Consider the following 23,159-nt stretch of genomic DNA (forward strand, 5'->3'; position numbering starts at 1 on the left):
GGTGTCACTGAAACACATTTTGGTTTGCTTCAAAACCAGACTTGTATAAACCGTGATCCAAGCAAACAACAAACATCATGAGCTAAAGGAAAGGCTACTAACTAGCACGCCGTACTACTTAGTACCAAGGCAAAATATGCATCAGGGAGGTGAATTGCAAACAGCATGTAAAGAGTAGCTCAAAGCACTGCTTGCAAATAGGTTGTCCGTGTGGTACCCAGCCTCCTCCGATGATGGGCTAGAAGCAGCAACTGAGACGTGCTGAAGCCCAGTGCTGAGTGCCGAGAAAAGGGAGAGAGAAGGCGCTGAAGAGGCGTGCAACTGCTGGTAGATGCTGCAGAGCCTGGGGCTCAGCCCGAGGACAGCAGGGCAGTTACCTCCGAGGCGCGCCTGAGCCCGTCACTAAGGTATCACTCACTTCAGAATCTCCTGGTCCAAATATATCACTCTGCCCGCCACTCTTTTGCCTTTGTAGAAGAACTGAGCACATGTTTGTCCACCTCTGCACCACATTACAGGCAGCCTGGCACCTCTTCCTCACAGCCCGGTCACAATATTTTGGAGGAGGCTAACGATCTCATGCATGAGCACGCCCTTTTGAGGTTACAAAATCCCACAGAAGTCGGGTGCTTGAAATAGACCTTCCCCCTCTTCCCCGCTCAAGGCAGTGTCTCAAACGACGACGTCTAGGCAGCAGCCTTTCCAACAAATTTTGGATGCGCCAGCCCCTCCCCCCCCCGGACTCGCGCGGCTCCTCCCAGCCCGCGAGTGGTGGCACAAGCGCAGGGCAGCCCCCGCAAGGGACCCCCGCTGCTCCCTGCGCGGTCAGGCGGGGGGCGCATCCCTCCCCACGGCACAGCGCACCGGAGCGGGGGGCACCAGCTGGCGGGGGGGGGCTGTGGGGGGGTGTGGGGGGGGTGTGTGGCGGGCGGCTGGGCGCACCCCGGCTGCAGCGCGGGTGGAGCATCGCCCGGCATCGCCTCGCCGCAGCCCGGCGCCCTCCTCCGCCGGCGGCGGCGCCCGCCCCGCCCCGCCCCGCCCCGCCCCGCCGGCTCCCACGACGAGCGCAAGTTGCGCGGCCGCGGCGGAACGCGGAGCCGCCACTCCCGCAGCCCTCCGGGCAGGGGAGCTGTCGGGGTGGTGCCGGAGTTTGCCCGGCCGGCTGGTGCCTCCCCTTCTCCTTCTTTCCCTCCCTCCCCTCATCGTGTTTTCTTCTTTCGCGTTTTTGGCGGGGGGCGCGGTGGCTGCGGAGGGAAGCACTGGGCTCTCCGCGCTCCGGGGCCGGCGCTTGCCGCGGTGCGGATGCGTATGGACGAGTCCTCGTGAAAACAGCTCCCGACGTTTCCAAAAAAAAAACCCAAACCCAAACAAACCACCCACTTGGATAATTAAAACGGTAAATCTACCTAACTTTTCATTATCTTGTTTGCTGTGTGCTGATATATGTAGATATTTCTGGCTTCATTTCGTCATCCTTTGGTTTTTGTTCATTAGCTTCTCTTGTGCTGCCGGAGAACTTGAAATATTGGGGTTTTGAACAGAACAGGACTCTGTTTCTGCTTTATCCTAAAGTTGGACTGAGGAATGAAAATCTTCCTAGTTCATGCCAGCCTTGCAAATATGTTTACTTATTTTATTAACCTGAATGTAGATGGGATTTCATGTGGCAGCATCCCCTTGAGTTTGCTTTTCCTTAGTTTAATTTTTGCGGATGCTATGTGTATGCTTACACACATGCAATCCCGAATGCTGATTGATTTTGTATGCTGGCATTCGCGTCTGAAAATCCAAGTAGGCTTTGAATTTCTTTAGTTTTATGATGTTAACAAGTGAACTGTCGTCTGTTTTCATCCTAATTCAACTTGTGGATCCTGCCAAGACAAGGTCACCTAAGCCAAATCGAATGGTATTTCTCAGCCGTGTAATTATTTAGTTTCTATTTAAGTGACAGAAACATGCTATGGTTTGTACATGCACAGTTTGTATAGCTTCTTAATCCAGTAGGCTTTTGTTTGAAAGGTTACTAATTTTATATAGTCACTCTATTAGTTGGATTTCTTATGAGACTGGGCAACCCCAGGCTTTCTGCACATTATGAAAACCAACTTTAGGAGAATATGTGTCTTTGCTTTGCTAGATAGTATAATTTCATAGACAGTTATGCTCTATACTGTTAGCTATTCTTCTTGGAGTATAAACCCAGCAGACGTTTACCTGAGGAAAATAAAAATGAGAGGTCAGATAAAAAAAATAAATCAGTGTATACATGGAGAAAAGATTGCCTTATTCTCATAAGAGAAAATGAGAGTATCAGTTGCAGAGTTTGTAAAAATGACTGACCTGGACTTTGCTATAAAAGATCATCTAAACTTCCAAGTTTAACTCAGGAAAAACTTAGCTTAGTGTAGACTCCGTTGCTCTTCATTGGTTTTATTTCTTTCCTTTCTGAGAAGTCAGCCATGTATTGATCTACCTGCCTGTACATACTTATGCATATACACCTGCACAGGCACACATACCAACCTGATGATGGTGTCCAAGCACAGACTTGTGATTCTAGTTTTTGAGCCACAGAGGACTACAAACAGTGGTTGGGAAAGGAAAAAGGAGAAGAGATTTACAACATTTGCTTTTGGGAACATATTTTAGAGACCTTAGCTTGGAGACTGGTCTCAGCAGTCAAAGAAGAGAGACAGGACCCCACGTGCCCTTCAAAGCGCCTAGCATATGCTTTGGCTCTAAACTTGCAATGATTGCTGCGATTACATCTCTATTTGAATTCAGCTTCCAGAAACTTACGTGCATTCACCATTTGTCTTGTAGTGTTGAAAATGGGATAGAACATGCATTCATTGGTTATTTCTGGTCTGCTAAATGTTAAGATCTGCTGACCCAAGAAACAAGTATTTTGCTTAGGAGCTAAAAATAATTTTTCTTCATGAACATCCAAACTGCTGCGTGCTGACGCTGCCCACTAACTTTCTGCAGTGTTCCATTAAACGTGAGCATGGAAGTAGGGGGCATTGTTTCCCCTGCACATAGGACATGAGTGGTTAAGTGACTGGCCAGCAGCACTGCTCAGAGCATAAGTAACTCCAGGGAATATTAGTGCCTGAACAAAGTAACTTCGGGGAATATTACTGCCTGAACACTGCAAAAGGTACAGCAGTGACCTTTGCATCAGTTTGTTTTAAGGAACTGTAAGCACACTACTCTTAGCACCTCTGCCTCCTCACAATTGCTGTTCACTGGCACGATAGTGCCGTCTTTCTTTGGTGTGATTTCTGCCAAGTCCAGGTTTCTGCCAAGCCTGTCATAAATATCTGAAAGTTTCTTCATTTAGATTGTGGAGACTGAAGTGTTTGGAGTGCCAAAGGAGGAAAAAAAGGTAATCAACTCCAAGCCATTGTGAAATGTTAATACAATAACTAAAACAGACTTTTAGGTAACTCAGAAATTCTGCTTTCTTAATAAGAGGTTAATCAAGCCTCTGTTGTTTTAGGGGTTTTTAAATTTTATTTTTCCCAGAAGTTTTGGACTCCACAGCTCTCACTGCTTTCAGTGAAACCTGAAAATTAAGCAAGTTTCCTTGCATATTTCCTTCCGTCCTTCTCCCCTGCAAGCTACAAATTACCTGTTTTTTTTTTCCAGGCAGCAAATGAAAGGGCTAACAGAATACACTCAGGCAGGAGGCACCTATCGTTTGCAGAATCTGACTTTACAATACTGACATTCCTTTTGAGCTGGGGTTACAGATAAAAAGGGCTCATGCTGCTTATAACATCTCTCAGGTGCTCATGGCTTTTTGTACCAATTACACATCTGAGGACGATGACTTACCACTATTTTAGTGTTTAAGAGGGCATAAGTGATTAAAATTCAGACAGTTTTAACTTACTGATGCACAGCTGCTAGAAGTTACAATTGAAGTTACTGAATCTGAAAAAGTGATACCTTTTTGCCCCAATTTCCTTTAAGTTAATAGTTGGGAAAAGCCTTAGATATTGCCAGATTCAGTGGCTTGCCCCTAGTATTAGCCCTTCACCCAGAAACGGGGGAAAAAAATGCTTAGCTTCAAAATGGAAGAGGAATTGACTTTAAGACAGCTTTAGTACTTGAAATTAGTTTTTATATCTTTGTCTTTTAAATGACTAATCTCCACCTGTGGGTGTCCATTTAACCTGTGAGATAACTTTAGGAACTGCTGTAGGCAATTAGTACTATAGGATCTTAAGTGGTTAACATTAGGTACACAATAGAATACATTTTCAGTATTTAATGGGTTGTATCTCTTGGCTTTGGATGCTGCCTTTCTCTTTTTTTTTTTTTTTAACGTTACATTCTTGCCTGCAGGGTTTCTCTGTAATTTATGATCACAAACAAAGGTTACAGACTTTAATTCAAGCTTCAACTCTTATGGCATTTTTATGCAAATGCTCATTTACTTTGTCATAGCATTTAGCAAGAAGGGTCAGTCAATGTGATCCATTATTCTGCAACTATTGTGTGAAGAAGTGATTCTATCAAAAATGTGTCCCCTGGTTATGTTTTTTCGCAAACTAATTATATATATCAGACATAATGTTGCCCTCTACTACTACATTATGTTTCCAAATGTGAAGTTTCAATACAAGAACAAAACAGTATTTTTTCAGTTCACATTTGATGTTCATGATGGGGGAGTTGCGCAAGGCAGTTGCTCCTCGCAAAGAAGCAAGTCCTTCAGTGTATATACTTCACGTTTTTATTAAAACCAGGGCACATTTCAGAAAATTATGGGAATGTGCATTATATATATTGAATTTCAAGTGTTACTTTTGTGATGGTTCATCTTCAAAATTAGTGATGGAGTAATCGAAGGGAATTGACGGACATTTCCTTCACACTCTCTTCATGTGCTCAGTTCTCCTGCAGTTTCTGGAAGAAGAAAAGCACATGGGAGTACAGTAAACTATGCAGACCCAGACACCCTAAGAATTGACTGAACACTTTTGACTTTCCCTTGCCTACAGTAGGAGTGTATCACATCATAATTTGGGAGGCTTACTTGGAAATGGAAGAGTTATGAAACTGGATTTAACTCTTATGGCTGTGCATCTCTGCATATGCATTTGCAGGTTTTCTGCAGGAGAGAGGCAGAGAGCCTGAGACTAAAGGCTGGATAGCTAGTTTTAAATAGCAAACATGGCTTGCTCTACCATGAAGCATCAGCAGCCCAGCACCACAAAAAGCCCGATCTAAGGATTCCCACATCACTGGCTTCATTGAAAAATAAGAGGATTTCTATAAAGCACTAGGTGTGATTTTGTCTTTTGAAAAACTACCTTAGCATTCAAGCAAGTAGCCTTGTTGAATATGTTTAAGCATTGTTTCTCCTTGTCAAAATGCAAGCTGAATTTTGAAATTTTTGAGTGGCAAGCAGCCCTGAATTGAAGATAGGTCTCACCAAAGTGAAAAAATGGCCACCTAAATTTGATTTTTTAATTATTTTTGCTTAGAAAAAATTTTGGGCCTAATTCATTGCATTTTGTAAAAAACCATTACTCCCCAGTGCTAAATGACAGTGTAACTTTTTCAGGCTTTGACTGAACTGTTTTTTTTTTTTTTTGATGGTAGGAAATAGAAAGATTTGATGGAAAAAACATCCCCCCCCAAAAAACCCCAGCAAATCAGCTGGCCCACTTGCAAACACAGCAGTTATGCCTTAGGTACTAAACAGTTAAAAAGTCATTCTCTGCCACAGGGAATATTGGACTGCATAGCTATCTTATTAGCAGGACTGTCACAATGAGGTGCAAAGAGAGGCTGAGGTGATCTAGCTACCTACTTGTGTATATAAATATGTATCTGTGCTTATACGTGTAGTACACAAACACACATACCAATTTCATGGAGGCCAAATATAAAACCGATGTGAATGAACAAAAAGTTGCAATGAATCACAAAGGAACATCGGGAATGTGACCTGCTGGAGAAAGAGGAAAGTAAAGCAGAACCGAAAACCAAGAGTCACAGAAAGGTCTGATCCATTATGTAAATTTTGGACAGAGTAGGTGAGCAGGACTGGAACTGGCTTACCTAAACCAGAAAAGCCTCTGCTTGTGAAGTAATGAGAGGTGATTAGAATTTAATGGATGTTTTATGATAATGCAAAACCAGGAATTCCTCCAAAGGGTACTTTGTACCTATTGAAATGTGGTTGCATTTGGCAGCTTCTTCTGACTTGATAAGAACTTCTGAACTTTGCTGCTATAAGTCACAATCAAAAATGTGACAGTTTTAGAAAGTTTTGACCTTCGAAATAGAATTTATAAGTGTTTAATTGCTATACCTGTAACTGTGTAGTCATGTCTGCAATAACAATTATGGGCAAACAGACAACAGTCAGATTCCTCTTCCTCCTTTTTCACAGTAGTGGGAATAAAAGTTTATTTTAAACAATTTTCATTCCTTTTCCCCATAGTAACACTTGTTTCCTAGAGCTCTGTGTAGTTGGTTCCTACAGCAGCTGAACGAGGAGAGTGTGGGTCTTTTCATGGACAAGAATGCCAGAAGTTCTCTGCTTATTGCTTCCTACCTCTGACAGAGGACACGGTGCTGAGTGAATCACTCTTAAGGTCAGCAGCATAGCATGACTTCAACATCACATTACATCTTCCCTCCTCCCTCTTTCTCGCAGTCTCACCATCTTTCTTACTTCACAGCAGCTAGGTTTCAGGCAGACCACACTCTCTTCGTCCTAAGCTGTCTGAGTTTCCTGGTCTTTTGACTTTCCAGATTGCTACTGATTGCACTCACATGAAAGCACTGACACTACCCTGACTGAAAAAACTTTCTGTGTGGGCAGCAATAAGCATCATGGCTGTATTTTTTTGTCAAGACCAGTGTAGATAACACTTATTGTAGGTCTGCGGCAATATATGAAAACCAAGCATTTTCCAGTTGTAAGTGCAGGTGATTTCTTTGTATCATAACTGCATTTTTTTAGTCTCTAGATGCATAGATTTGGGTGATAATTGTATCTTTTGCTGAAGAAGAGTGATCCTTCCCCTGGGAGAAAAGGAACATATTCCTGGTTTTTTACTTAGCATAAATGCTGTTGATTTGATAGCATTAAATCTGTTCAGTTTATTTGTACTAAGTTCTACAAAGTTCAATATGGAAAAAAAGTAGCTACCGGTACATGTTTTCTTATCCTTAGCTTTGTGCTGGATTATAAAAGATCAGCAAGGCTTGGACAAACCACTGTAGGAGGCGATGATGGAGCCCACGGAGTACAAGTTTCCTAACTCACTGCGATGACTGTGGTTCAATGAGTCACTGGTGAGAAGGGGGTGCTCTGAAACTGAAAGAGAGAAAACTGGAACAGAGAGGTCTATTATCAAAAGATGATCTCTGGGAGAGATTTCAGGCCATGGTTTATTGGTATCTCAGTTGCTAGGGGATGTAGGCAAATTTAGACCCCATCTGTATTGTTTACAGATGGCAGCCCAGTCAGTTATCGTAGTATTTTCCTCCAACTGGTGTTACAATAAATCCTAGGACAATCTTCTAACATGGCCACAGACACAACACAATAAATGTGGCTTGGGTGAAAATAGGAGGAGTGTGTGTCACTGCCTGGAAAACTTAGAAAAATAGGTCTTAATAACTCATTATAACAACTACCGTCAAGTTCTAAGGCTTACACCGCTTGTGGTTGTGCAGGAGACTCTCCTGGGTATCACATAATGTTTTAATTAATAGTTTAGTAATAATTAGTGTTTAGGTACTCATTAACAGTTTAGCTGAGGTAATAACTTGAATATTTGGTGAGTGTGCAGGTGATACAAGGTTGAGGAGGAACACAAACGGGTTGAACAATTGAGTTAGAATTTAAAATTGTTTTAAGAAATGTAGCTCAGCAGAACAAGTATCAAGAATACTCTTGGGCAGGAACAATGGAAATGTCTGACTGGGCAGAGATATACATCCCAATATAAGTCAGCAATATCACAGAGCTGATTTGTGTTCAGATGATGTAACCGGCAGGTCCTTTTTTGAAAAACTGCTGTGTGGACATCCACATCCTGAATCTGGGCATGTGGCGAACAGAGAGAGCAGGGCTACTCTGCAAGGAGGGATGTGGAGAGAGCCAAGGTGACCCCAGCGCGGGCATTGCCTCACCGAGGGGACACAGCCAAGTGCAGGCAGGCAGAGCCAAGTGCTGGTAACAGAACCCATCGACAGCCCCAGCGCAGTGAGGGAATGAACCAGGGCCAGGGGCTGCCCAAGGGAGCAACCAGGAGCAAAAAAAAGGACATTATTTAATGACATAGAAAAAATCCAAATGTACCAGACAAAACAAGCAAATAATATAATTATCCGCTCAAGAAAACAGGGAAGCCAAACTTTAGAAGTCTAATAGCATTTTGGTCTCTGTAAAAGATGCATTTAAGGCTGTTGATTTCTTTCCTAGGGAAATGACTTCCATTGTGTCCTCTCTAACGCCTGCATCTACATAAACAATCTCCTATATTGGGCTTGCCCAACATAATGGCATCATTACCATCTCTTCTGCACAAAGAATTTTTACATTAGGGTTGTAAATTAAGCTCATTCTCACTCTGCCTTTTACTGAAGGCTTTTAATTTTTTTTCTACCAGCCAACCCTCACTCTTCCCAAGAACTGTACTGCAGGTCTTATTATGAAATCACCTGAAGACTGACAATTGCCAGTGGCAAAAAAGGGCCCCCGCTGTTTTTGAAAAACATTAAATGTGTTGTTTTTTCCATCTAGACCAAAAGCCTTGGGTAGTTGTGGGGTTTGGGGATTTTTTTGTTTGTTTTTAATTAATATTTTAGAATGTTTACATCTAGTATAAACAACTATATTCTATTAATAATGAGGATCTGTGGGTATGTCTACACTGTGACTTCTCTGATTTGCTGTTAAGTCCCTACCTCCTGATCATCCACACTGTATCGATGTTAGTTTGTTTGGACCTTGTTCTGGAGCTAACCAACTAGTTGCCTCCAAGACAAAAGCCAGGTGTGGATTTGGAGGTGATTTGCTGAGGACACCATTTCAAATTAGCACAATAGCTGAGACCATACCCAGACTGGGATCTTTCTGTCCTATACAGTATTTTCCAGCACACTCCCAGCAGACCTGCCCTTAAGGGCTTACAAGCCTTCATGTCATGTCCAAGGACATGCAACCTGTCTCCCCCTTGGTATTATGCTATCAAGCTACCAGTCCACTGGGTCAGCCCTCACATCAATTTAGGTATTTTGAACCATAAAACCTCTCGAAATTGGTAATAATGTCTTTCAGCCACAGGGACCTGTGTTAGATGCCATGCAGAGTGGGCACAGCTGTTTGCACTGCTCTAAGTGGAGTTAACATGGCTATTGTGGGCACCAGCCACACTTAGGCTAGGGAGCAGGGATCTCTCAGCTTTAGAGATGTCTTTTCTGTTTGTTTTAGACATGCTTGGTTCAGGCTTAAGTTTTTTGTTTACATTTCAGGCTTTGACAATGACCTAGTGACACTAAATTTCCTCCTTGGAGAAAGCAGACAAGGCTCTTTTTAGTCCAGGGCAAGCCAGTTACCACCAGACAGATGACAAATGAAACAGCAAGATGAACGGCTTAGGATGCCTCCATTAGTTTTTGGCACAAAAGTCCGTGGTGCTTTGAAGTATCTGTAAAGACAAATTTGACCTAGAAAAGACCTATATTCAGATACAGCTACTAAAGACAGACAAGTAAAGAGGGCTTAACTGTGGAGCCTGCTCATGCCTGGCTGTACTGGCACCAAGTACCTGTAAGTGGTGGGCTACCCAGATCCCCAAGTAACAGCAAAGAATGGGAGCTTTCCAAATGCTGACAGTTTTCTAGCAAATGACTTGCTCTTTGGTGAAGCAGTTGCACGATCTCTAGAGAACAACAGTCTGAGTGTGTATATATGATATCATGACACTATTTGATATTCACACTGGAATTCTCAATCCACTGTAGCCACCTTAAAGCCAAGTGTGTCATCTGCACTTAGCTATGTGATCTTTAATCAGTGGAAACAGCTCTAGGTGTATATCTTGTTTTTAAGATGACCTATTAAGCTGTCATCTGTAGCTGCTTGACCTATAACAGATAACGCCATCAGGAGAAACAATTGCTAAAATGGAAAATAGATTTACTTGCTTTCCTGGCACTCCAAAAGGCTCCAGTTGGGCCATCACAACCACACGTGGAGTGCAAGTTCACCATGATGGTACACCTTAATTACCTCTTTCTAGTGCGTTTATGTTTCTTCTCTCAATTCTCAGGCAACAAGTCAAGGCTGCTGCTCATTAGCCCCATCCTTGATCTTGTACTGAAACTATTTATTTGCTCTCCTAGTAGTTTTTTAGACTAATGGAACTCACGTCTTGTTATATATAGTTACACATAAGAAATAAGCAGATCACATTTAGTCATTTCAAACTACTAAATCTCTCTAATAGAACAAAAAAAAAAGGGTTGCATAGATGGACTGAAACTTCAACAGTTTTTTAGTATTATGAAGCTAAATTTGAAAAAGGTACCAGAAAAGTGTGAAAAATACTAATTGGGAAAACCAGACATTAGATTTACAGTGATATTCTTTGGGGTTTTTTAGACTCTTTGGGGTTTTTTAGACATTATCGTTCATAAGCAGTTGTTGTCTCAGTGGTGCACATGACTGGTTACATGAAAGATTTCTGTCTAAAGCATGACATTTAATTTCAGAAAAGTAGTCATTAATTTCTAACTTCAAAAGTCTATAAAGCATGTCCATCATTAATGACAACTAACAAGAATTCTGAATGTAGCAATAACTTCATCTTTAAAAAGAAAAGAGGATAAATGTGTCTTGCATAGTTTCAGGGCTATATGATAGAGCATTCTGCCATGAACAGTACTTCTGAATATTTAAACAGTTTCCTCCTTGGGTACTGGTGGGAAAAAGAGGAGAGGGTATAAGGAAAAGGCTAGATTGTGAAACCAAAGAGGAGGGAAGGCAAGAAGAGCAGGAGGAGCTGTCACTCACAAGAGCAGCCCTCAAACGACAGTGACTAGGTAAGAGAATTTTGTTTAGGTGCAAAATGTTAAATGCATGTTGACACTTAGAAACTGGAAAATAAAAAATGTTAACTGAGGGACGCCAAACCAAAGAATAGAACTTTATAGTCTCGAAAACACATTCTGCCTTCAGCATTAAAATGTTTCTTACCTTGTGCTCTGAAAAGCTAACACTGAAGAACAACTGTATCTGATGGAACTGGGGAAATAACATTTGTGGTGAACCATATATCCACTGAAACAATGCCATTTAAAGCCATAAAATTATTTGTGAATACACCCAAATAGTTTTGCCAGAACAAATTTTGACAAAACATTATTGAGCACAGAGATCCTTTTTTAATGGTTTTGGTATAGCAGTAAAAGACGACAGTTGCAACAGGACAGCAATATTTCTGTGTCTCTAATGGTTCGGTAATTAGAAAGCACATTCTAGAAGCAACTTCTTGCTTTTTGGGGGTTTCTTATCTTGCATCAGTTTTAACCTCATGAAGGACCATGCTTTCTGGCTCTCCTGCTCCTCTTGCACTTTACAGGCTGTTCTCAAACAGGCTTGGAGCCACACAACAGCAGCAAGAATGGCTCTCTAAGCAGTTTGTTAGGGAAGTCTTGAAGGTATAGATGACCTGGTTCAAAGCATCTTTTTTCTCTATTTAAGAGAAGGGCCTGAAATGGGCTTTGATTAGTGGCGGTGAGGAGAGAGTAGGAAGAAACCAGCACTTTGTGTTGCTAGGTGTGCCGACGCCCACTCTTTGAAATGCTTTACTCTTCCCCAGCACAGAGAGAGCTGACCTCTGCTGGAATAGAAGTGTATAAAAAGAAAATCAAGGGATTTGATTTACATCCAAATGAAGAGAAGAACATGTTTTTAGCAAACCCCTCTTTTCTTTTCAATACCTGTTTGCAGAAAATCCCATTAAATTGTTCTTTCTCAAGACCTATTTGTGAAGGCTAGTTGATGCAACACATGAAAACCAGGGGAAAAACAATGCACTAGAAGCACAGTGTCTAGGTCACATCCATGTAAATCGCTTGCAAGAATGGGCTGTATCTACTGTATTATAGAATTGCACAATCATTAGGTTGGAAAAGACCTCTAAGATCATCAAGTCCAACCATTTAACACCACCATGCCCACTAAACCGTGTCCTGAAGTGTCACATCAACACAATTTTTGAACCGCTCCAGGGATGGTGACTCCACCATCTCCCTCGGCAGCCTGTTCCAAAGTTTGACAACCCTTCTGGTGAAGAAATTCTTTCTAACGTCCAATCTAAACCTCCCCTAGTGCAACTTGAGGCCGTTTGCCCTCATCCTAGCGCTATTCACTTGGGAGAAGAGACCAACAGCCACCTTGCTACAACCTCCTTTCAGGTAGTTGTAGAGAACAATAAGGTCTCCCCTCAGCCTCCTCTTCTCCAGACTAAACAACCCCAGTTCCCTCAGCCACTCCTCATAAGACCTGTTCTCCGGACCCTTCACCAGCTTCGTTGCCCTTCTCTGGACATGTGCCAGCACCTCAATGTCCTTCTTGCAGTGAGGGGCCCAAAACTGCACATGGTATTCGAGGTGCAGCCTCATCAGTGCCCAGTACAGGGGCATGATCCCTTCCCTACTCCTGCTGGCCACACCATTTCTGATACAGGCCAGGATGCTCTTGGCCTTCTTGGCCACACAGCCGGCTCATGTTCAGCTGGCTGTCAACCAACACCTCCAGGTCCTTTTCCACTGGGCAGCTTTCCAGCCACTCACCTCCAAGCCTGTAGCGCTGCATGGGGTTGTTGTGACCCAAGTGCAGGACCCAGCACTTGGCCTTGTTAAACTTCATACAATTGGCGTCGGCTCATCAATCCAGCCTGTCCAGATCCCTCTGCAGAGCCTTCCCACCCTCAAGCAGATCAACACTCCCACCCAATTTAGCGTCATCTGCAAACTTACTGAGGGTACACTCAATCCGCTTATCTAGATCATTGATAAAGATGTTAAACAGAACTGGCCCCAGTACTGAGCCCTGGGGAACACCACTTGTGACTGGCCACCAGCTGGATTTAACTCCATTCACCACAACTCTCTGTGCTTGGCCATCCAGCCACTTTTTTTACCTAGCAAAGTGTATGCTCATCCAAGCCATGTGCAGCCAGTTTGTCCAGGAGAATGCCGTGGGAAACTGTGTCAAAGGCTTTACTAAAGTCCGGGTAAACAACATGGGCAGCCTTTCCCTCACCCACTAAGTGGGTCACCTTGTGACAGAAGCAGATCAGGTTGATCAAGCAGGACCCGCCTTTCATGAACCCGTGTTGGCTGGGCCCAACCCCCTGGTTGTCCTCTACATGCCATGTGAGCGCACCTGAGATGAACTCCTCCATAATCTTCCCCAGTACCAAGGTCAGGCTGACAGGCCTGTAGTTCCCCAGATCCTCCTTCCGGCCCTTCTTGTAGATGTGCGTCACATTGGCAAGCCTCCAGTCATCTGGGACCTCCCCTGTTAACCAATATATATTTGGACATATTCTGAGGCAAGGATGGAGAAAGAGGAGGATGAGCCTCGGTTCTCTTTGGCAAATGCTTTCCGCTGCAGACCATCAGAGACGCTTATCTGCCTTAGAGGACTCATGTGGTCTCCACAACTGCAGTATCACCTGTTTTTTACCAAACGTCCTACCACAGTCCATAAGGTGGGAACGTGACTGTTCCATTCATTTTCTTGATTCAGAGAGAGAGGCAGACTCCAGCCTATGGACAAACCCAGGGATGATATGCTTAGATCAGGAAGCTTGCCTCTCATCTCCTCAAGTAATACAGCAATGATGCTGACTGACTTCTGAGGTAGGTGGTGAGGATAAACTGATGACCATCTGCACAGTTACCAGAACCATTGCAACACACGTATCACCTTGTAACAGTCAAAGAGAACTTCATCTAAAGGTTTAGAAATTGCTCATCTCCATCAGAAAATTCACAAGAAAAATATTTGTATGAAATACTGAAAAAACAACTTTTGCCAGAATCTTTCTGGTAAAAAAATGCAGTTAAAATGGACTTAAAATGCAGAAAGATAAGAAAACAAACAATGATTTTCTGATCTGGATGCATCTGTCTGCTGAAATCTGACTTCCAGCATGTATCAAAGAGGTATTTAACCAAGAAAGAGCGGGGACAGTATATATTATCTTTACTTTTTTCATAAACCTGTGAGGCACTTCGGTGGAAGTGGCACAGGAATCTAGACTGAAATTCAATGCAACAGCATAAAGCCCAAGTTAAAGGCAGACTGACAGAGAGATGTGTTGAGCATACGTGTAGGAACAAAGCACCATTTACACAGGAAGGAGCAATGTAAACGTCAGAAGCTGCTTTAATTCATGAGAGCTTACTTCACTTAGAAATGCAATCCTGACTTTTTTACTGCCAATTCTTTTCATAGAAGCAATAATTATTCTCGGTGTGACCAACTGAGGGAACTACTTTTGCAATGTAATAATTTTGTGATGCTTTTTATGCATATCTAATGTGTAGTACACCTGGGACTAAATGATTTTTACTTTCTCATTTTTTATTGAGACAATATTGTGTAGATTTCGTGGCAGTAACCTGACATAAAGCTTTGTCTGTTGACCCCAAACACATTTACCTTCTGGAAACTCATTCATTTAATCTAGAGAAGCATAGATCATTTGAAGAATGATAACATTACACAGTCAGCCTGAAAATTAAACCATTTATATAATAAAGGTTTGCTCTTGTACAGCTGTAGTTATGAGTCACTGACCTAAGAACTTGAAGCATTGTAGGGATATTAAGAATATAAAAATAAAGATTTTAATAAATTGGTGAAGTAATTAAAGACAACAGGAAATAAAAGACTTGTTCATCCCAACTAAAACAGAAAGCTTCTTTCTGTGATAATGAGAACAGATCATACCCCTCATGTTCTCTGTTACAAATTTTCTGGACCGACACCTGTCAAGCAAGTGCTATTGCTGGATGTATTGCTCTTTAAAGAGTCGCAGGAATCAATGAGAGTAAGGATCAAGAAGTACTGCTTTTGCTTTTGGTAAGAAAGACTTTGGCATCCTGTCTCCTTTCTTCAGACTCTCCTCTTCCTGCTGACAGCAGCTGCCAGCTCTGAAACAGCTGAGCTGCAACAAAGAAATATCCAGGAGGGCTAGAGAGACCCTGTGGGCAGAACTGTTCTTCTCAGACCACAGCTACCTCCCAGCCAGGGAAGAGAAGGTAGTTTTGACTGAGGGTGGAGAGGGGCAAAGAAGGGGAGAAAAATACCTTTCTTCCTTTCTTTGCATCTTCATCTCCTTCTCAAACCTGTCCTAAAAGTAAGAATCAGTTTTTCTTCTATCTCTGTAGTGTGGGGAACTACGAGAATCTGTTTTCACCTCTCTTGTTCGGTGCCTTTGAGAATGAGTAGTGTCACACCTTGCTTTCAGGCAAGAGCCTCATCTCCAGCACCTACAGGGGAGCAGCTCATACATTGCAATGAACTGGCTTAGAGTAAATTCAATTTAGATCAAAGTGATGATAATGATAAAGGAACGAACTAAAGAGGTAATTCAGAAGGTGTTTCTGCCTTATGAAAGGTTATCCAGCTAGCTACTCTTATGCCTTTTTTTTTTTTTTTTTCTCAATTTAGGTTCCAAGTTACTTCCAAGTACTCAGTGCCCAGACCGATTTTTTTTGTGTGTGTGTGCAAGTGCTTGTCTGTTTTTACCCTGTTTTAGATATGTGATTGGAGTAACCAATGTGAGGTAAAAGAAGGGTCCCTATCAGAACTAAAGAAATGCATGAACAAACAAATTGAAAAGATGAAAATATTCCTAGTGCAGTCTCTGCTTTTCAGATTCTCCGCTGTGATAAGGAGGTGGCTGTACCACAGCCTATGGCACTGGGCTACATGTGTGGCTATAAAAGCAAACCTAATTTGAACAGGCTGTCCTACTGTTAACTTGCTGCCTCTCAGGCACACACACAAGCCACCACCACCCCTTTATGCTCGGCATTGACTACAGCACAGCTTCTGAGGGAGTTTTGAAAGCAGGAGGCTTGTCTTGGAGAAGGTTTGGACTACGCTGTCTGAGAAACCGCCTCTCCTCCTTGCACTGTGCTGAGGAAACTGAGCTAACAGAGGTACAAAAGCTGCTGCTGCCTCCAGCCTCATGTGGGCTGTGAGGGATCTGCTGGTTCTGGAGTTTCCTCCCCTGCCTGGTTCCTCAAAATGATGGGCAGTCTCCTTGCCCCGGAGAACATGCTTCACACCAGCATCTGCAAGGTCTGTGGGGTAGTTCTTCCTTAGCAAGAAGGCAGGAGCTGTGCTGGACTCTGGGATAGTCCCTGCTTGACTGGAGCAGGGAAACAGAAAAGTTTTTCTGAGCTGGGGGAAACATTAAGGGGTTGCAAATGTTCAGCAAGTCTGAACTATGCATTCTGGTAAGAGTTGTGTTCATACTGTAAGTATACATATTAAACATGATCTTAAAGAGGCTGGTGAATCAAAATGCAATAGAATAAACACAGATGATAAGAAAGAGATGGAATAATTACAGACAAGAGACTGAAATAGAACTTCTGTTACGTCATCTACCCATTTTTCCCTCATACCACCCTAGCGCTCTCAATAGACCTTTCTGAACCACACAATAGACTGTCAGTTCAGCCTTAACAGAGCACTGGCTGGGGATAAGGTACAGTGATTAAAACCTCACAGAGACTATAAGAGAATAACTCAAATTATGTAAAAATTTTCATAATTCAAAATTAATTATCTTTTATGCAGTCAGAGTCAAAATCTAGGCTGTTAACAACTACTTTGCAGTATTTCTGGGCATAGTTTATGAATGCTGAAAGGGATGTAGCAAGCCATTTTTGTAAGCATGTTTTTAATACTGAGTCTGGGATATACATGAAAGTCAAAAGTGATGGCGTAATGGTCAGTTCCAGGACATCTGATATGCCAACATACAATCAGAAACAGTGCAAGCAGGAATCACAGAGCTGGTTTGAGGAGGAAAGAAGGGCAGAGATCACATGAAACAGCTTTCCACCCTGTGGGAAGCTCGAGGCTGCCCCTTCCCGCAGCATGGCTCTTGGAGTTGCTGCTGGCCTGCAGCTCAGAGGGTTTGGGTTTAACATCATCCGCTCCCAAAGTGTGTGACCTTGGTCTCACCATTTAGTCACCCCATGTCTCGCTTTCCTGACTCGTAAGACAAGGTAAGGAGCATTTCCCTGTTTAACAGAGAACTAGAAGAAAAATACACTGAAGAGCAAGAGGTACTTAACTCTGCAAGGATGGGGCCATGCATGTATTGCTCAGATTGACAGATCTTCCTGTGATGAGCTTTCCTGTGACTTCAAGCTCAGGGCTATTCGATCTGTTGTCTTGGTATGGGAACATGCAAAACACCTGCAAATAAGCTTTTAAGCAGGGCATGCAGTTCTGGAGGCCTCCACATAAAGAGATGTACCTCTGATTTTATCTGTAGACAGCCATAATTTTAAAGGATGAGAATTAACAAATGGTGGTTCAGTCTTACAGCTCTTCCCTCCCAGCAAGGTGACAGAAGGCTTTCACAGCTACTTCTGCAGACCTTTGCAAGACCTTTCCATCTTCCCTGTATGCAGCAATGTCAACTGATCATTGATTTTCAATACAGATTTTCATCACTTAAATACTGACACTTTAATTATCAGGAAGCCCTGCACACGTTGGAATTAAAAAATTAAGAGTACTTATATCATAGAGCTTAGTAGTGACTCCCAACAAATTATTTGAGCTGTGAACATTTGAAGATTGCTTTCCTGTAGTTCTTGCTCTTATAAAAGTTTAAATCCTTCTGTTCCCTCATACAGATTCTCTAATGTCTAATAATAAGTTGAACACATGCTGTGGCATTTCCATTAAGAGCGACTTGCCTTGTGTCTCGTTGGTAGCAAGTTTTCATCAAACATATAGGGATTCTTGAGCTCTCCACAAGTTTAGTTAAAACTGGGCAATGAGTTCAAAAGGAACTCATGGGGACTGACAGACAACACAATCTTGTAAGTGTCATTTCCCAAGGAAACTGGATTAAAAGACTAGCGGCTGGCTATGTGGTAGGCTAATTCAAACCTTCCTTTTCTGTCAATAAAAAAAATAAAGTGAGAAAATATTTTTTTAACAATGTTAATTAGCAGTGCTTCACTCAGAAGGAAACTAACTCCCCAGATTATTTTTTTTTCCATTAATAGGGTCTAAAAGAAGGACAGATTTATGTCCTTGTGTAACTAGAAGAAATTATCTTTTTAGAGTGCTCTTTTTTATTAATTACTGGTGATTTGCTTTGTCAGGGATTTCCACTGCATAGTGTCCCCTTTGAAATAAATGCAAAATCATTATCTAAGGTTGCTGTAAACAACATGACAGAAGCCTCCCATAGCCTGTTTTCCTACTGGAATTTTTATCCTTCTTGATTATCGGCTGTGTTCCCATGACAATTCCTGTACTCACGCATCCCAGAATTAGCTCCTAACACGTTCCAGCCTGATGGTACTTCAAGCCCACTCAGTGCTCTGGAAACTACATGTATGCAATAGGCTCTGAATGTGTGGGGAAAAGAAGGTCTCTAATTTGGGTATTAAGGCTATGTTATTGAAAGATGGGAGAAGAGATGGACAGAATGGAGTGGAAGAAGTAAAAGATGCTTAGGTTTATTCCTTTTTTTAAGTTTTGGGTGGGTTTTTTAAATTGAAATGCCTCATGTCTGTAGGATAACATCTATATAATTAGTACATACTTTTGGTGAAATGGAACACTTGCTTGAAAACGACTTATCAATTTATCTTCAAAGCAGCTGATAAGGCAAGCAGTTCTATATCTTGAGTTAACTTTCCTGCAGCTTTCTTTTATTGCACCCTCAATTTCCCTGGAAGCTTTCCAGGGAAGTTTCCATGAGGTGCTGAGGTGCCTAGGTGTCATTTCCACTTTAAGTACTGCTGCATGGCTAGGTGCGTTCCAGCTGCAGAACTACATACCCCTCTCAAGATTGCAACAGTCATCTTAGTCAAAACCTGAGCAAATCCTAGTAGAGATCTACGCAAAAGAAACACCTCTGTGCTCAGTTCTAGCTGCCAGAATAGTGCCAGACCTGATGGTATACATCCAGCAGGGCCACTAGCTGAGAAGGGGCATCTGGATACTCTAATACTGCAAGCTAAGTCAAGGTCTGTTGACAAAAAAGCTCCCAGCAGGTGCTGGTTTGGCTCCAAAGGCACTGGTGTTTTGCTAGGAAGACCACCATCACACTCCCATGTTTATTGGCCAGCACTAATGTTTCTCAGCCAAGGCACAATGAATTCCAGCCAGGGCTCCTGACAGTTTAGTGGACAGCCAACACTGCTAGCAGAACATGTTCAACTCTAATACAGCTACCTAGGGAGATCCTAGATAACTTTTTTCTGCCAGTAGTTGAAGTTTGTAGATGAAAGCCATTCTGGGGCTTTCTGGATGGTTTTGCCCCCAGCCTGTACTCAAGAAGCTGTCCAGTCTGGAGAAGTAAAGCTCTTCAACATATCTCCATCTGAGAACAGCCTACCATCTCACCATCTGTCACAACAGCATTTTCCAACATTTTCTTCTCCCTCTTGTTGCTTCTTATGCCTTATCAAAGTTTGCCCTCTGGCATTCTCCAAATGGTACAGCAGTGTTAAGCAGTGACCAATATGCCTTGGGACACTTACATTTATGGAATATCAAAAAGTCTCCTTCCTCCCAACTAACTACCTTTCCTCACTCAGTATGACGCTATCACAAGGGTTAAAAAGAACAAGCTTATTATAATGCAAGCATGGTTGCCAAGATATCAGGTATAGGAAAAAATGCAATTGAGATAGTAGTTCACTTTACAGTTTGAACAATGCTCTTAGCTTTCAGCTACCTGTACCTTTTATAAGATATATTACCCAAAGTAAGATATTTAAAGATGCATACAGATTTTAAGATATTCAGTTTGCATTAATCACAGTCTCAGCACTAATAATTATTTGATTTTAGAAAAGTTATTGCAAAAGTCTATTTTTGCTATACAATTTGTGCAGACCTTAAGATGATCTAAAACCAAATTTAAAGTAAAGATAATATATCAAAGGCAAGAGTGTCTCTCTGAGGGGTCAACTAGAAAAGTGATATTAACACCTCATCCTCACAGAACCTCTGCAAGAATCCTTCCAACAGAAACTTTGCTGCCTATTGTGCCAGCTGCCATTGCCATTTCAACAAGACCCTTTTTGTTTCTTGGTGGCAAACCTGCTAATCACATCTATCCCCCACAGTAAGGATAGCCAGCGGAGTTGCACAAGGAGGTTACTATTTTTTTCTCTGCCTCTCACCCATTTCCCAACAGCCCTTCCAGCAACTGAAAACCATACAGGCACCCTCCAAATCCCTGTCTCCAATGGTCTGAATCCAGGGCTCAGCTCAGCGCAGCCCAGAAGGAGACCATAAGAGGGAAATTCCAGGAGTGAGGGAAAAACATTGCATTAGAGTTGCTGTGGAGATGAAAATCAACACAATAACTATTGTGTTCTGTTTCAAAGCTAACCAGTCTCCATACATATTCATTCATTCTCCAGAACATGTAAGAACCTGACATCTGGCCAGACACCAGAAAAGGGGGAGAAAAAAGTGAGGGAAGTTCTTGTAGAAAGAGGAGAGGATTTAAAAAGAAAAAAAAAAAAAGACAGGGACACAGAAAAACAGCTATCTGGAGACAGTGCAGAAACAGACAGAATGGAAAATATTTTTGGTACCATTTGATTACCCTCTACCCTTCCTTAACGAACTTCTGCCTCTCATGAAGAGCAATGCACTGGCTGTGCACCACTCAGCAGTGAATACTGAGATCATTGTCTTCCCTCCTATATGCAACAGCCTCTCCCTTTTCTTCAACAATGAGACAAAAAGCAAAACTTTTAGGAAGCAAATACATCACTCTTTCTTATGAGAGAAAAAGCAACAGTTGGAATGAATTTGATCATTTTAAACAGTTTTCCACATCCACATTGTTGCGTTCAATTAGATGGTTGTGCCATTTCTGATGGGTTTTACATTCCAGTGCCCTAAAGCTTGTACTGCTTATGTACGAGTTGTTGTTGACATGAGTTCGATACCCTTCCATAAAATCACCCATACTGTAAACATAATGCCCTACCCTTCTGTAGAAACACTGGAAAGGTGTTAAAAAGGTGTAGTAAAGATTCAGTTGAGCTTGTAGATGAAAAATAGGAGAACAAGGTGTTTCTAATCCAATAGGCTTCACAACTAACTGCAGGTGCTGAAGGCAGTGTCACCATCTGTGTAAAGCATCTCTGAACATATCTTTCACCTGCCGATAACACTGTCTTTCGCTGGCACAGCCACTGTGCAAAACCAGCCACGGAACAAGCCTTGCTCCGCTTCCTCTGGCCCTGCAGCAAGCACCAGCTTTGTTCTTTCAGTCTTCCAAAAACATATTCTTCTGCAGCCACTGCAACTACAGCTGAACTTTTAATTTGCCTAGCTAGCAAAAGACACCATAAAGCAGTCGATAGGCAGAGGATAAAATGTGCCTCCTGGGAGAGCAGCAGGATGCCTGGTCCTGCCTGGCCATCCCCTGCCAGGGAGCAGGTCTCCAGCTGCAGGGAAAGCGGGCTGCAAAAAGGGCCTAAAAATGCAGCTGGGAGGCATTCACACTTATGCCATTGTTACATATATCCTTATCACGCATCACGCCCTTTCCTAAAAATGAATGCTGATTTTCTGTGTCCAGAAATTGAGCTATTGGAAGTTTGTTCAGTGCAAGCAGCGCTCACTAAAACTACCCCTTAGATTTTATCCTGCTTTATTCAAAATGACACAGCAACTGGCTGTTCATGCCATCTGGCTGTGCAACGGCACACGCAGACAGCAGCATCCCCACAGTGATGACTCTGGGGAACTCGCTGCACCACCTTCCTTCCCTGCTGGCTGACAGCAACTTGAAAATGGGCATAGTTTGCAAAAGACACGTGAATGATAGAGCTGACTCTTTTGAGTCTTTGCTGCTTTCCAGTCCCAGCATTCACAGAGCTTCTTACATGATTTCTAACCAAGCTTTGAGGGGGGAAAAAAAAAAAAAAAAAAGAAACCCAGCAAACTGCCTCCAGCCCCCTGGTGGGATAGAGCACCATGAGACTAACTTTTGGTGTGGTGCTACGGTGTCGAAGACACACTGCCGCACGGATTTAAAAGAGTAGTGAGAAATGACAAATTTTGGCTATTAGTTGGTGTGCAAAAATTTTCAAATAAAACCTCAGTCTCTCATAACTTGCCCTCATAGGCAAACCTTCAAAAGCAGGGAAATTAATGTGTTCCTACTAATTACCCCATTCCCTGAAAATCTTGTTTCTTTTTATGAAATGTAATAAATAAAATTATGACAAATAACTATGATCTTCTAATTGAGAAAATATCAGGAATGGGGGAAGCAGCCACGTGTGTTTTTTGCTCACATGCCAAAAGCAGATACCTGAAAACATCATTGTGAAGTTCCAAAATCACAGTCAGGAGACTCACTCAGCAGCTGCTTAGTTGAGAAAGAGACTTACCTGCTTAACCCTTTAGTGTTTCAGAGACTTCGAGTGCAATTTGAAATTGTCTGTGTTTCTATCGCATTTCCCTGCTACAATTTTGAAAGCCGGGCTAATGAACTGCTTTATTTTTGAACCTTAAAGAAACACAAGGGATTACCAAGAGATCTTTTTTAGCTATTGTACCCTAGCCTTTTGGGATTTCTGAGAAATTTTGCCTTTAGGATGATTTACTTATCTTTATCCCTGGATTTTTATGTACCACATGTAGAATAGAATTTTTTAATAACAGAGTACATACTCATGTTTCTATTCAGAGGTCACTTCACAGATAAAACACTTGTATGAATGCCTAAATTATTTCAATTCTCAATCACACTGAAAGTCAATACAACCCAAATACCCAAACTACAAAGATGGTTTTGGAAAATGCTGTGTTAGGCTGGGGTGATGCTGTCTTAATCTAGATATTCGCAGATGATGTG

This window comes from Leptosomus discolor, chromosome 1 (genome assembly GCF_034619465.1).
Source record: "Leptosomus discolor isolate bLepDis1 chromosome 1, bLepDis1.hap2, whole genome shotgun sequence".
In the NCBI taxonomy this organism is placed as follows: Eukaryota; Metazoa; Chordata; class Aves; order Leptosomiformes; family Leptosomidae; genus Leptosomus; species Leptosomus discolor.